Genomic DNA, 8,973 nt, shown 5'->3' on the forward strand with positions numbered 1-8,973 from the left:
TTAGAGTAAAAGGTTGGAAAACAATTTTTCAAGCAAATGGCCCTAAGAAACAAGCGGGAGTAGCCATTCTAATATCGAATAAAATCGACTTTCAACTTAAAGCTATCAAAAAGGATAAGGAAGGGCATTTCATACTTGCCAAAGGAAAAATCAACCAACATGAATTCTCAATTCTGAATATCTATGCACCAAATACAAGAGCATCGACTTTCATAAAAGAAACCTTTCTAAAGCTCAAAACACACATTGCACCTCATACAATAATAGTGGGAGACTTCAACACCCCACTCTCAGCAATGGATAGATCATGGAAACAGAAACTAAATAGAGATACAGTGAAACTAACAGAAGTTATGAACCAAATGGACTTAACAGATATCTATAGAACATTTCACCCTAAAGCAAAAGAATATACCTTTTTCTCAGCACCTCATGGTACCTTCTCCAAAATAGACCATATAATTTGGCACAAGACAGGCCTCAACAGATATAAAAAAAATTGAAATAATCCCCTGCATCCTATCAGATCACCATGGTCTAAGGCTGGTCTTCAAAAATGACAAAGACAATGGAAAGCACACATTCACATGGAAACTGAACAACACCCTACTCCTTAATAATCTGGTAAGGGAAGAAATAAAGAAAGAAATAAAAAACTTTTTAGAATTTAATGAAAATGATGACACATCATACCAAAATCTATGGGATACGATGAAAGAAGTGCTAAGAGGAAAATTCATAGCTCTAAGTGCCTACAAAAAGAAACTGGAGGGAGCATACACTAGCAGTTGGACAATGCACCTGAAAGATCTAGAACAAAAAGAAGCTAATACACCCAAGAGGAGTAGGCGGCAGGAAATAATCAAACTCAGGGCTGAAACCAACCAAATAGAAACAAAAAAGAACTAACCAAAGAATCAATAAAACCAGGAGCTGGTTCTTTGAGAAAATCAACAAGATAGATAAACCCTTAGCTAGACTAATCAGAAGGCAGAGAGACAGCGTCCAAATTAATAAAATCAGAACTGAAAAGTGTGACATAACAACAGAAACCAAGGAAATTAAAAAAAAATCATCAGATCCTACTACAAAAGCCTATACTCAACAAAATTGGAAAATTTGGATGAAATGGACAATTTTCTAGACAAATACCAGTTACCAATGTTAAATGAGGACCAGATAAACCATCTAAACAGTCCCATAACCCCAAAAGAAATAGTCATTAAAAGTCTCCCTTCAAAGAAAAGTCCGGGACCAGACGGTTTTAGTGCAGAATTCTATCAGACCTTCAAGGAAGACCTAATTCCAATTCTCTTCAAACTATTCCACAAAATAGAAACAGAAGGTACACTACCCAATTCATTATATGAAGCCACAATTACGCTCATACCTAAACCACACAAAGACTCAACAAAGAAAGAGAACTTCAGACCAATCTCCCTTATGAAGATTGATGCAAAATTACTCAATAAAATTCTAGTGAACCGAATCCAAGAACACATCAAAACAATTATCCATCACGATCAAGTAGGCTTTAATCCCAGGAATGCAGGAATGGTTCATTATATGGAAATCCATCAATGTAATCCATTATATAAACAAACTCAAAGGAAAAAAAAACACATGATCATATCACTAGATGCTGAGAAAGCATTTGACAAAATTCAACATCCTTTCATGATAAAAGTCTTGGAAAGATCAGGAATTCAAGGTCCATACCTAAACATACTAAACGCAATATACAGCAAACCAGTAGCCAGCATCAAACTAAATGGAGAGAAACTTGAAGCAATCCCACTAAGATCAGGGACTAGGCAAGGAAGGCTGCCCACTCTCCCCCTACTTATTTAATATAGTATTGGAAGTCCTAGCCAGAGCAATTAGGCAACACAAGGAGGTCAAAGGGATACAAATTGGAAAGGAGGAAGTCAAAATCTCGCTATTTGCAGATGATATGATAGTATACTTAAGTGACCCCAAAACTTCCACCAGAACTCCTAAACCTGATAAACAACTTTAGCAAAGTGGTTGGATATAAAATTAACTCAAGCAAATCAGTAGCCTTCCTCTACTCAAAAGATAAACTGGCTGAGAAAGAAATTATGAAAATGACACCCTTCACAATAGTCACAGATAATATAAAATACCTGGGTGTGAACCTAACCAAGCAAGTAAAAGAACTGTATGACAAGAACTTCATGCCCCTGAAGAAAGAAATCGAAGCAGATCTCAGAAGATGGAAAGATCTCCCATGCTCATGGATTGGAAGGATTAATATGGTAAAAATGGCTATTTTGCCAAAAGCCATCTACAGATTTAATGCAATCCCCATCAAAATTCCCACTCAATTATTCACAGAGATAGAAAGAGCAATCTTAAAATTCATTTGGAATAACAAAAAAAAAAAACAGGATTGCGAAAACAATAAAAGAACTCTCAGCAATAAAAGAACTTCTGGAGGAATCACCATCCCCGACTTCAAGCTGTACTACAAAGCAATAGTGATAAAGACTGCATGGTATTGGAACAGAGATAGTCAGGAAGATCAATGGAATAGAAAAGAAGACCCAGAAATGAACCCGCATACCTATGGTCACTTGATCTTTGACAAAGGAGCTAAAACCATCCAGTGGAAAAAAGACAGCATTTTCAACAAATGGTGCTGGTCCGACTGGAGGTCAGCATGTAGAAAAATGCAAATTGATCCATACTTATCTCCTTGTACAAAGCTCAATTCCAAGTGGATCAAGGACCTCCACCTAAAACCAGCCACACTTAAACTAATAGAAGAGAAACTGGGGAAAAGCCTGGAGCACATAGGCTCAGGAGAAAAGTTCCTGAACAGAACACCAATGGCCTGTGCTCTAAGACCAAGAATTGACAAATGGGACCTCATAAAACTGCAAAGCTTCTGTAAAGCAAAGGACACAGTCAATAGGACAGAGCGGCAACCAACAGATTGGGAAAAGATCTTCACCAACCCTACATCTGATAAAGGGCTAATATCCAAGGTATACAAAGAACTGAAGAAATTAGACTCTAGACAATCAAAGAACCCTATTAAAAAATGGAGCACAGAGCTAAACAAAGAATCCTCAACTGAGGAAGCTCGAATGGTTGAGAAGCACCTAAAGAAGTGTTCAGCATCCCTAGTCATCAGGAAAATGCAAATGAAAACAACACTGAGATTCCACCTCACACCAGTCAGAATGGCTAAGATCAAAAACACAGGTGACAGCACATTGTTGGCGAGGATGTGGAGAAAGAGGAACACTCCTCCACTGTTGGTGGGATTGTAAACTGGTACAACTACTATGGAAAGCAGTCTGGCGGTATCTCAGAAAATTGAACATAGTGTTACCTGAGGACCCAGCTATACCACTCCTGGGCATATACCCAGAAGACGTTTCAACATACAACAGGGACACATGCTCCACCATGTTCATAGCAGCCTTATTTATAATAGCCAGAAGTTGGAAAGAACCCAGATGCCCTTCAACAGAAGAATGGATGCAGAAAATGTGGTACATTTATACAATGGAGTACTACTCAGCTATTAAAAACAATGAGTTCATGAAATTCTTAGGCAAATGGATGGAGCTGGAAAATATCATCTTGAGTGAGGTGACCCAATCTCAAAAGAACGTACATGGTATGCACTCACTGATAAGTGGATATTAGCCCAAAAGCTCACAATTTTTACGAAACTACGTATAGACCACATAAAACTCACATAGAAGAAGGAAGACCAAAGTGTGGATGCTTTGGTCCTTTCTAGAAGGAGTATCAAAAGTTTCAACCAGAGCTCCCAAAGTCTAAACTGCCAGCCAGAGAGCACAAAGGGAGAGACTCATGCACCTGTATAGGGAATTGTGGGTTACCTCGTTAGACTTCAGTGAAAGTGGAGGGCCATGGTCCCTGAAAGTTTGGATCCCCTACTGTGTGGGAATTTGAGAGCAGGGAGATGGGACTGGGAGAATGTTTGGAGCACACCCTCACAAAAATTAGCAGGAGGGGGTATGGGATAAGGGATTTTGGGGGAGAATGGGAGAGGAGATAACATTGAAAGGTAAATACATATAATATCCAAAAAGAAAAAAGAAACACACAGATAAAGGGTCTAAAATGAAAAAGAGAGGGAGAGAGTTTACTTATTTTAAATTAGTTTCAAAAGTTTCTAGGAGTCGCTAATTGGCTAAGATCCTATTATAAGCTCTCCACAAAAGAATTTAAGTCTGTGTTCAATATTCTCAAGAGAGAGGTAAATCCTAATTTTCCTCAACAATTAATTGACAAAAGAGAGGTAATCTCTCAAAAAGTAGAAGAAGCTATTACTAATCGATATATTATATAGTCTGATTAGTTGTCAGTGGTGCTATAATAATCTTTTGACAAAAGATTATTAATATAGATTTATATATCCTTAAATAGGGTCTTCATGACTCTCTGAGTGTGGAAGAAGTGACTGTTGGTGCTTCTGCCCTGATTTTACAAGAAATCTGAAAAATTGGCTTTAAAAACAAAAGAGGGGGAACGGTACCACCCTCAGAAGGAGTCCCCATGAAATACTCTCCATCATGCCTTGTTCACTTTTATCTCTCTAAAGCTGAAAACTGATGGCAAATCTGCTGCTGACTGCCTCTGGCACCACTGAGACCAACAAAACTTTGCAACAGATATGGGGAAGGACCCTCTTACCCTTAAAGGGAATGGCCCAGACCCAATTCCCTTATGGGGTCGAGGATTGATATGCCTGTCTGATACCACAGAAGGCACAGCTAACCGGCTACCAAAAAGATCAATGAAAAAAATAGGTACCCCCACAAAGCCAGGCCCAACCATAAATACAATGAATAACAATTTACATCCAGGGAAGAGAAATCTCCCTGAGAATTCCCTTCTTTTTCCTTTCCAGGTAAAAATGAATCACCCGTGATGTCTACTGTTAGAAGTTCTAATCCAGATGCTGGCCTCCGAACTTATACTACTCAGACCTTTGAAGGGCCACTGACAAGAACATCAAACAGCTAGAGATTGACATCACTAATCTGAAGAAATCCCTCGTTTCGCTGTCTGAAGAGACCTCCTAAAATCACAAAGATACTTATTGGACTTGATTTACTCTATTACAATAGAAAAGGCTGTGTACAGCTCTTGACTGTGTACAGCCCTTAAAGAAGGTTGCCTTTACATAGACAAGACAGGGAGGGCTAAAGAGAGCATGAAATAGGTAGTGAAGGTCCTAAGAAATATCAGAGAGAGAAAGAGACAGATGAATGCTGGTACAAGAATTGATTTTCAGCCTTTCCAAGGTTCTCAACCCGATTTCCTCCCATCTTGGGACCATTATTTGGGCTCTTTTTGCTTTTTTCTTCTGATCCCTGGCTCTCAAATAGGCAGACTAACTCTGTGATACAACAGATAAATAATTTGGTAGCAAAACCCACTCAGATGCATTATCATAAGTTAGCTATGGAGGACCACGAGACTCAAGATGAGGTTGTTACTTTATACAGGGTGTTTCCAAAACCCATCTCCACCCAACCTAAAAGGGGGTACTTCTGCCCCTAGATCAAGCAGAGAGGGGCCACCCAGAACCCCCTCTGACAGGCGATCTGAATTCTTGCTTAGGCTGCGAGGCTAAGCACTGCAAGGGAATATCAATAAAAGATAAAAATATCTATCTGGGTTCCCTGAGGGACAAGCCTGACTGCATAGGGGTTGATGTCAAAAGTATCCCCTCTCCAGGAAAAAGACATCGGGATGGGTATGGCCCTCATGCTTCACTGGACCACACCAGGGGGACTGGAGCCATTACAAGGTCCCCTTCAAATACTGAAGGTCAGGCCTCTATCCCCGCCTTCGAAAGTTTAAAATTTCCACAGCCCTTCTATACTTAGAGAAGGGAGGAGATGTCAGGGGCATCCCTGCTTACACACTGAAGGCCTAAAATCAGCCATAAGCCTAAAATCAGCAATAGGCCTGTCATACATGTATACTAACACCAAGTCTTGGGTCTCAGTGGAAAAACATTGAAACAGATGGCTATAAGCTAATGTAAACAGGCAGCTTTTGTGGAAATTTAAAAGCCTGAGTAGCCATAGACCTTGTAAATAGGTAGCCTTGGCAGACAATACCAACTTAGATAAGAACAAGCGAGTCATAGGCAGAGTCATAGTGAATTGTCCCCTGAACCTTCACCCAGCTGATACCCGGTTCTGAAGATATCTGTATTCCCCCTGAACACCCACACTCCAGTGTCATTCCCTTCCCCACATCCTGCCTTTCTGTGTTTATAACCCCTGTGTGAATGAATTACGATTTGAGAAAAAATAAATTATAAAAAAAAAGAAATTGAAAATGAGTAAAGGCTTAGAGTGAATAAAAAGATGGGAGAAGTGATGTAATTATAATTTTAAAGGGGTAAAAGTAATTAAAAGTTTTTTGACCTCCAAAAAGAAAAAAAACTTGATTTTTCCAGTTGACATTTGGCAGTGAGTTATAAAATAAGGTACTATGTTCACAACAACTTAGTATGTAGCTCATTTGCAGTGACCTGATATAGAATAATTTTTGTGAAAGCTTACATCAAATACATAGAAATTAGATTTCTTCAACACAAATGTATAAAAACCATGACAAATTTGTGAAATGCCTTGACTTTAGATGCAAAATGTTTTTTTGACACAAATTTGCTGTACTGAATGTGGAATTTACATAATAATCAACAAGTAAGCTTTACATAAAAAACATAAAACATAAGGGATTTATGCTCTAAATGCTCATCTTAAATTATGAAAAGTTAGGATATCTTCTCCCCTGAAACACAGAGTAGACAGAATTAGACAGACTCAAGGAACCACCGTGTATTGAAAATGCACTGTCTTTTCTCAACTGATTGAAGAAGAAAGTTCTTAGCAATACTATGAGATCAAGGAAGATTGTGTAAGATCAGCTTACTTCTTTATACTTTATTCTCACCTGATTTTTATGTATTTGGGCACACTTGCAATTCTTCTGTAAGTTGTAAAACATTAAAAACCAGTGCTGGGGAGATCCTCTTGCATAAAACCTGGGTTTAATTTGCAGCATCAACATGGTGGCTCATAACTATATATAACTGCATTTCCGGGTATTTGAACCTCTTCTGGCCTCTGCAGGCATCAGATATACAAGTGGTATACATCCAGGCATGTTGGGAGCTGATGTAGTCCTGAGTGAATGTATACTGCTGCCATGGGAAGGGCCATGTCAAGGATGGCTCTTCTTCCTTAGATCTCAGAGTATTGCTAAAACCTCCTGGTCTGAATATGTATTTTGACTATATGTGCTGAACAAATTAACCACAGCTTTCTCCTCCTGGGTGACTGAAGCATGAGTCTGCTCCCTACTGAGACCTCCTACCTAGGTTAGCTAACCTGCCCCCTTGCTCAACTGTGTAGAATAAACAGCTTTCCTCTTTCTTCAAGTGTATATAATAAGCCTGCTGCCTGTTCAGCTTTATAGAATAGATGTGCTAATGAGTCTACATGAGAGTGCATAGCCCACTAAATATCAGCTCTTTTGTACATGTGTCTTTCATTTCTCCAGTCTCTGTTGCCTCAGTTATATCAATTCCAATTCTGTGCTGGCCACACAAAATTAAACATTCATATACATAAAATTAAAATGAGTATGCATTTTAAAAAATGTAAAGCAAAATTACAATATACTGCAATATTAGGTGTTGTTGAAGAAAAAAAACTAAGAATAGCCCATAAGTCCCTTAGTTTTCTGATGTTCTATGTATCATTTCATTACCACAGAATATGGCTACCTTTGGTCATGGTTGTGTACAGCAACAACAAAAAACAAGTGTATCTAAAATATAATGTTTGATAGAAGGGTGTTGTAGAAGAAAGGGTGAGTGACAGGGTTAATTAACAGTAAGGCTATTATTTGAAAACTCCATATGGAAACTCATTCTTTTATAAGATGGGTGTATACATCTAATATATACATATAATATATAATTCATATTATAATTTCCCTACACCAAGAATAATGTACACTCCAGATGCCATAGTTGCCTAGTTCTGGGTGAAGAAGGCTTCTAAAATTCTTAGTTAAGAATGTCTTGGAGCCCTCCAAGACAATACAGCTTATTGGCATTAGTTACCCACCAGAACTTGATGGTAAGACCCTATTGCTGAAAATATCACATGCTTTTGTCATAGGAAATGGAGAAATCAAGCTGCTGCCAATTGAGAACCTACCTCTTTGCTGACCAGCCTTCAGATATCAGAAGATGCTCTATAGGATGCTGGGAGAGAAAAGTCATCAACAGTGTTCCCTAGCTATGCCACCTCTAGGTTATAATAATGATCGACCTGGTAAGATAGGCTAATGGGTGCAATAGTAGCAAAAACATTATGGGAGCAAATGGCTACTTTCCGATTGTCTTTATGACCTTCTCTGCAAAAAGAAATGTATGGCCCAACAGGCAGCTAAAAGAGTCAGATGCAGATATTTACATCCAACCAATGGACAGAAGATGCTAACCTCTGTGATTGAATTAGGGAAAGGCTGGAAGAAGCTGAGGAGGAGGGTGACCTTGTAGGAGGACCAGCAGTCTCAATTAACCTGGACGCTCAAGATCTCCCAGACACTGGACCACCAACCAGGCAGCATACACCAGCTGATATGAGGCCTCCAACACATATACAGCAGAGGACTACCAGGTCTGGGCTCAGTCAGAGAAGATGCACCTAACCCTCAAGAGACTGGAAGTTCCCGGGAATGGAAAGGTTGGGTGGAGTCAGGGTTGGGGAGTGAGGACATCCTCATGGAGATGAGGGCAGGGGGAGGAGGTATAGGGTGTAGAACAGTCAGAGGGTGGACCGGGAATAATATCTGGAGTGTGAAAAAAAGGGTGAATAAAATTTTTAAAAAGAAAAAGAAAAATGAAACATGACTAACACTATAAATTTGATG

Source organism: Grammomys surdaster, unplaced genomic scaffold (assembly GCF_004785775.1).
Source record: "Grammomys surdaster isolate TR1022 unplaced genomic scaffold, NIH_TR_1.0 129, whole genome shotgun sequence".
NCBI classification, from domain to species: Eukaryota; Metazoa; Chordata; class Mammalia; order Rodentia; family Muridae; genus Grammomys; species Grammomys surdaster.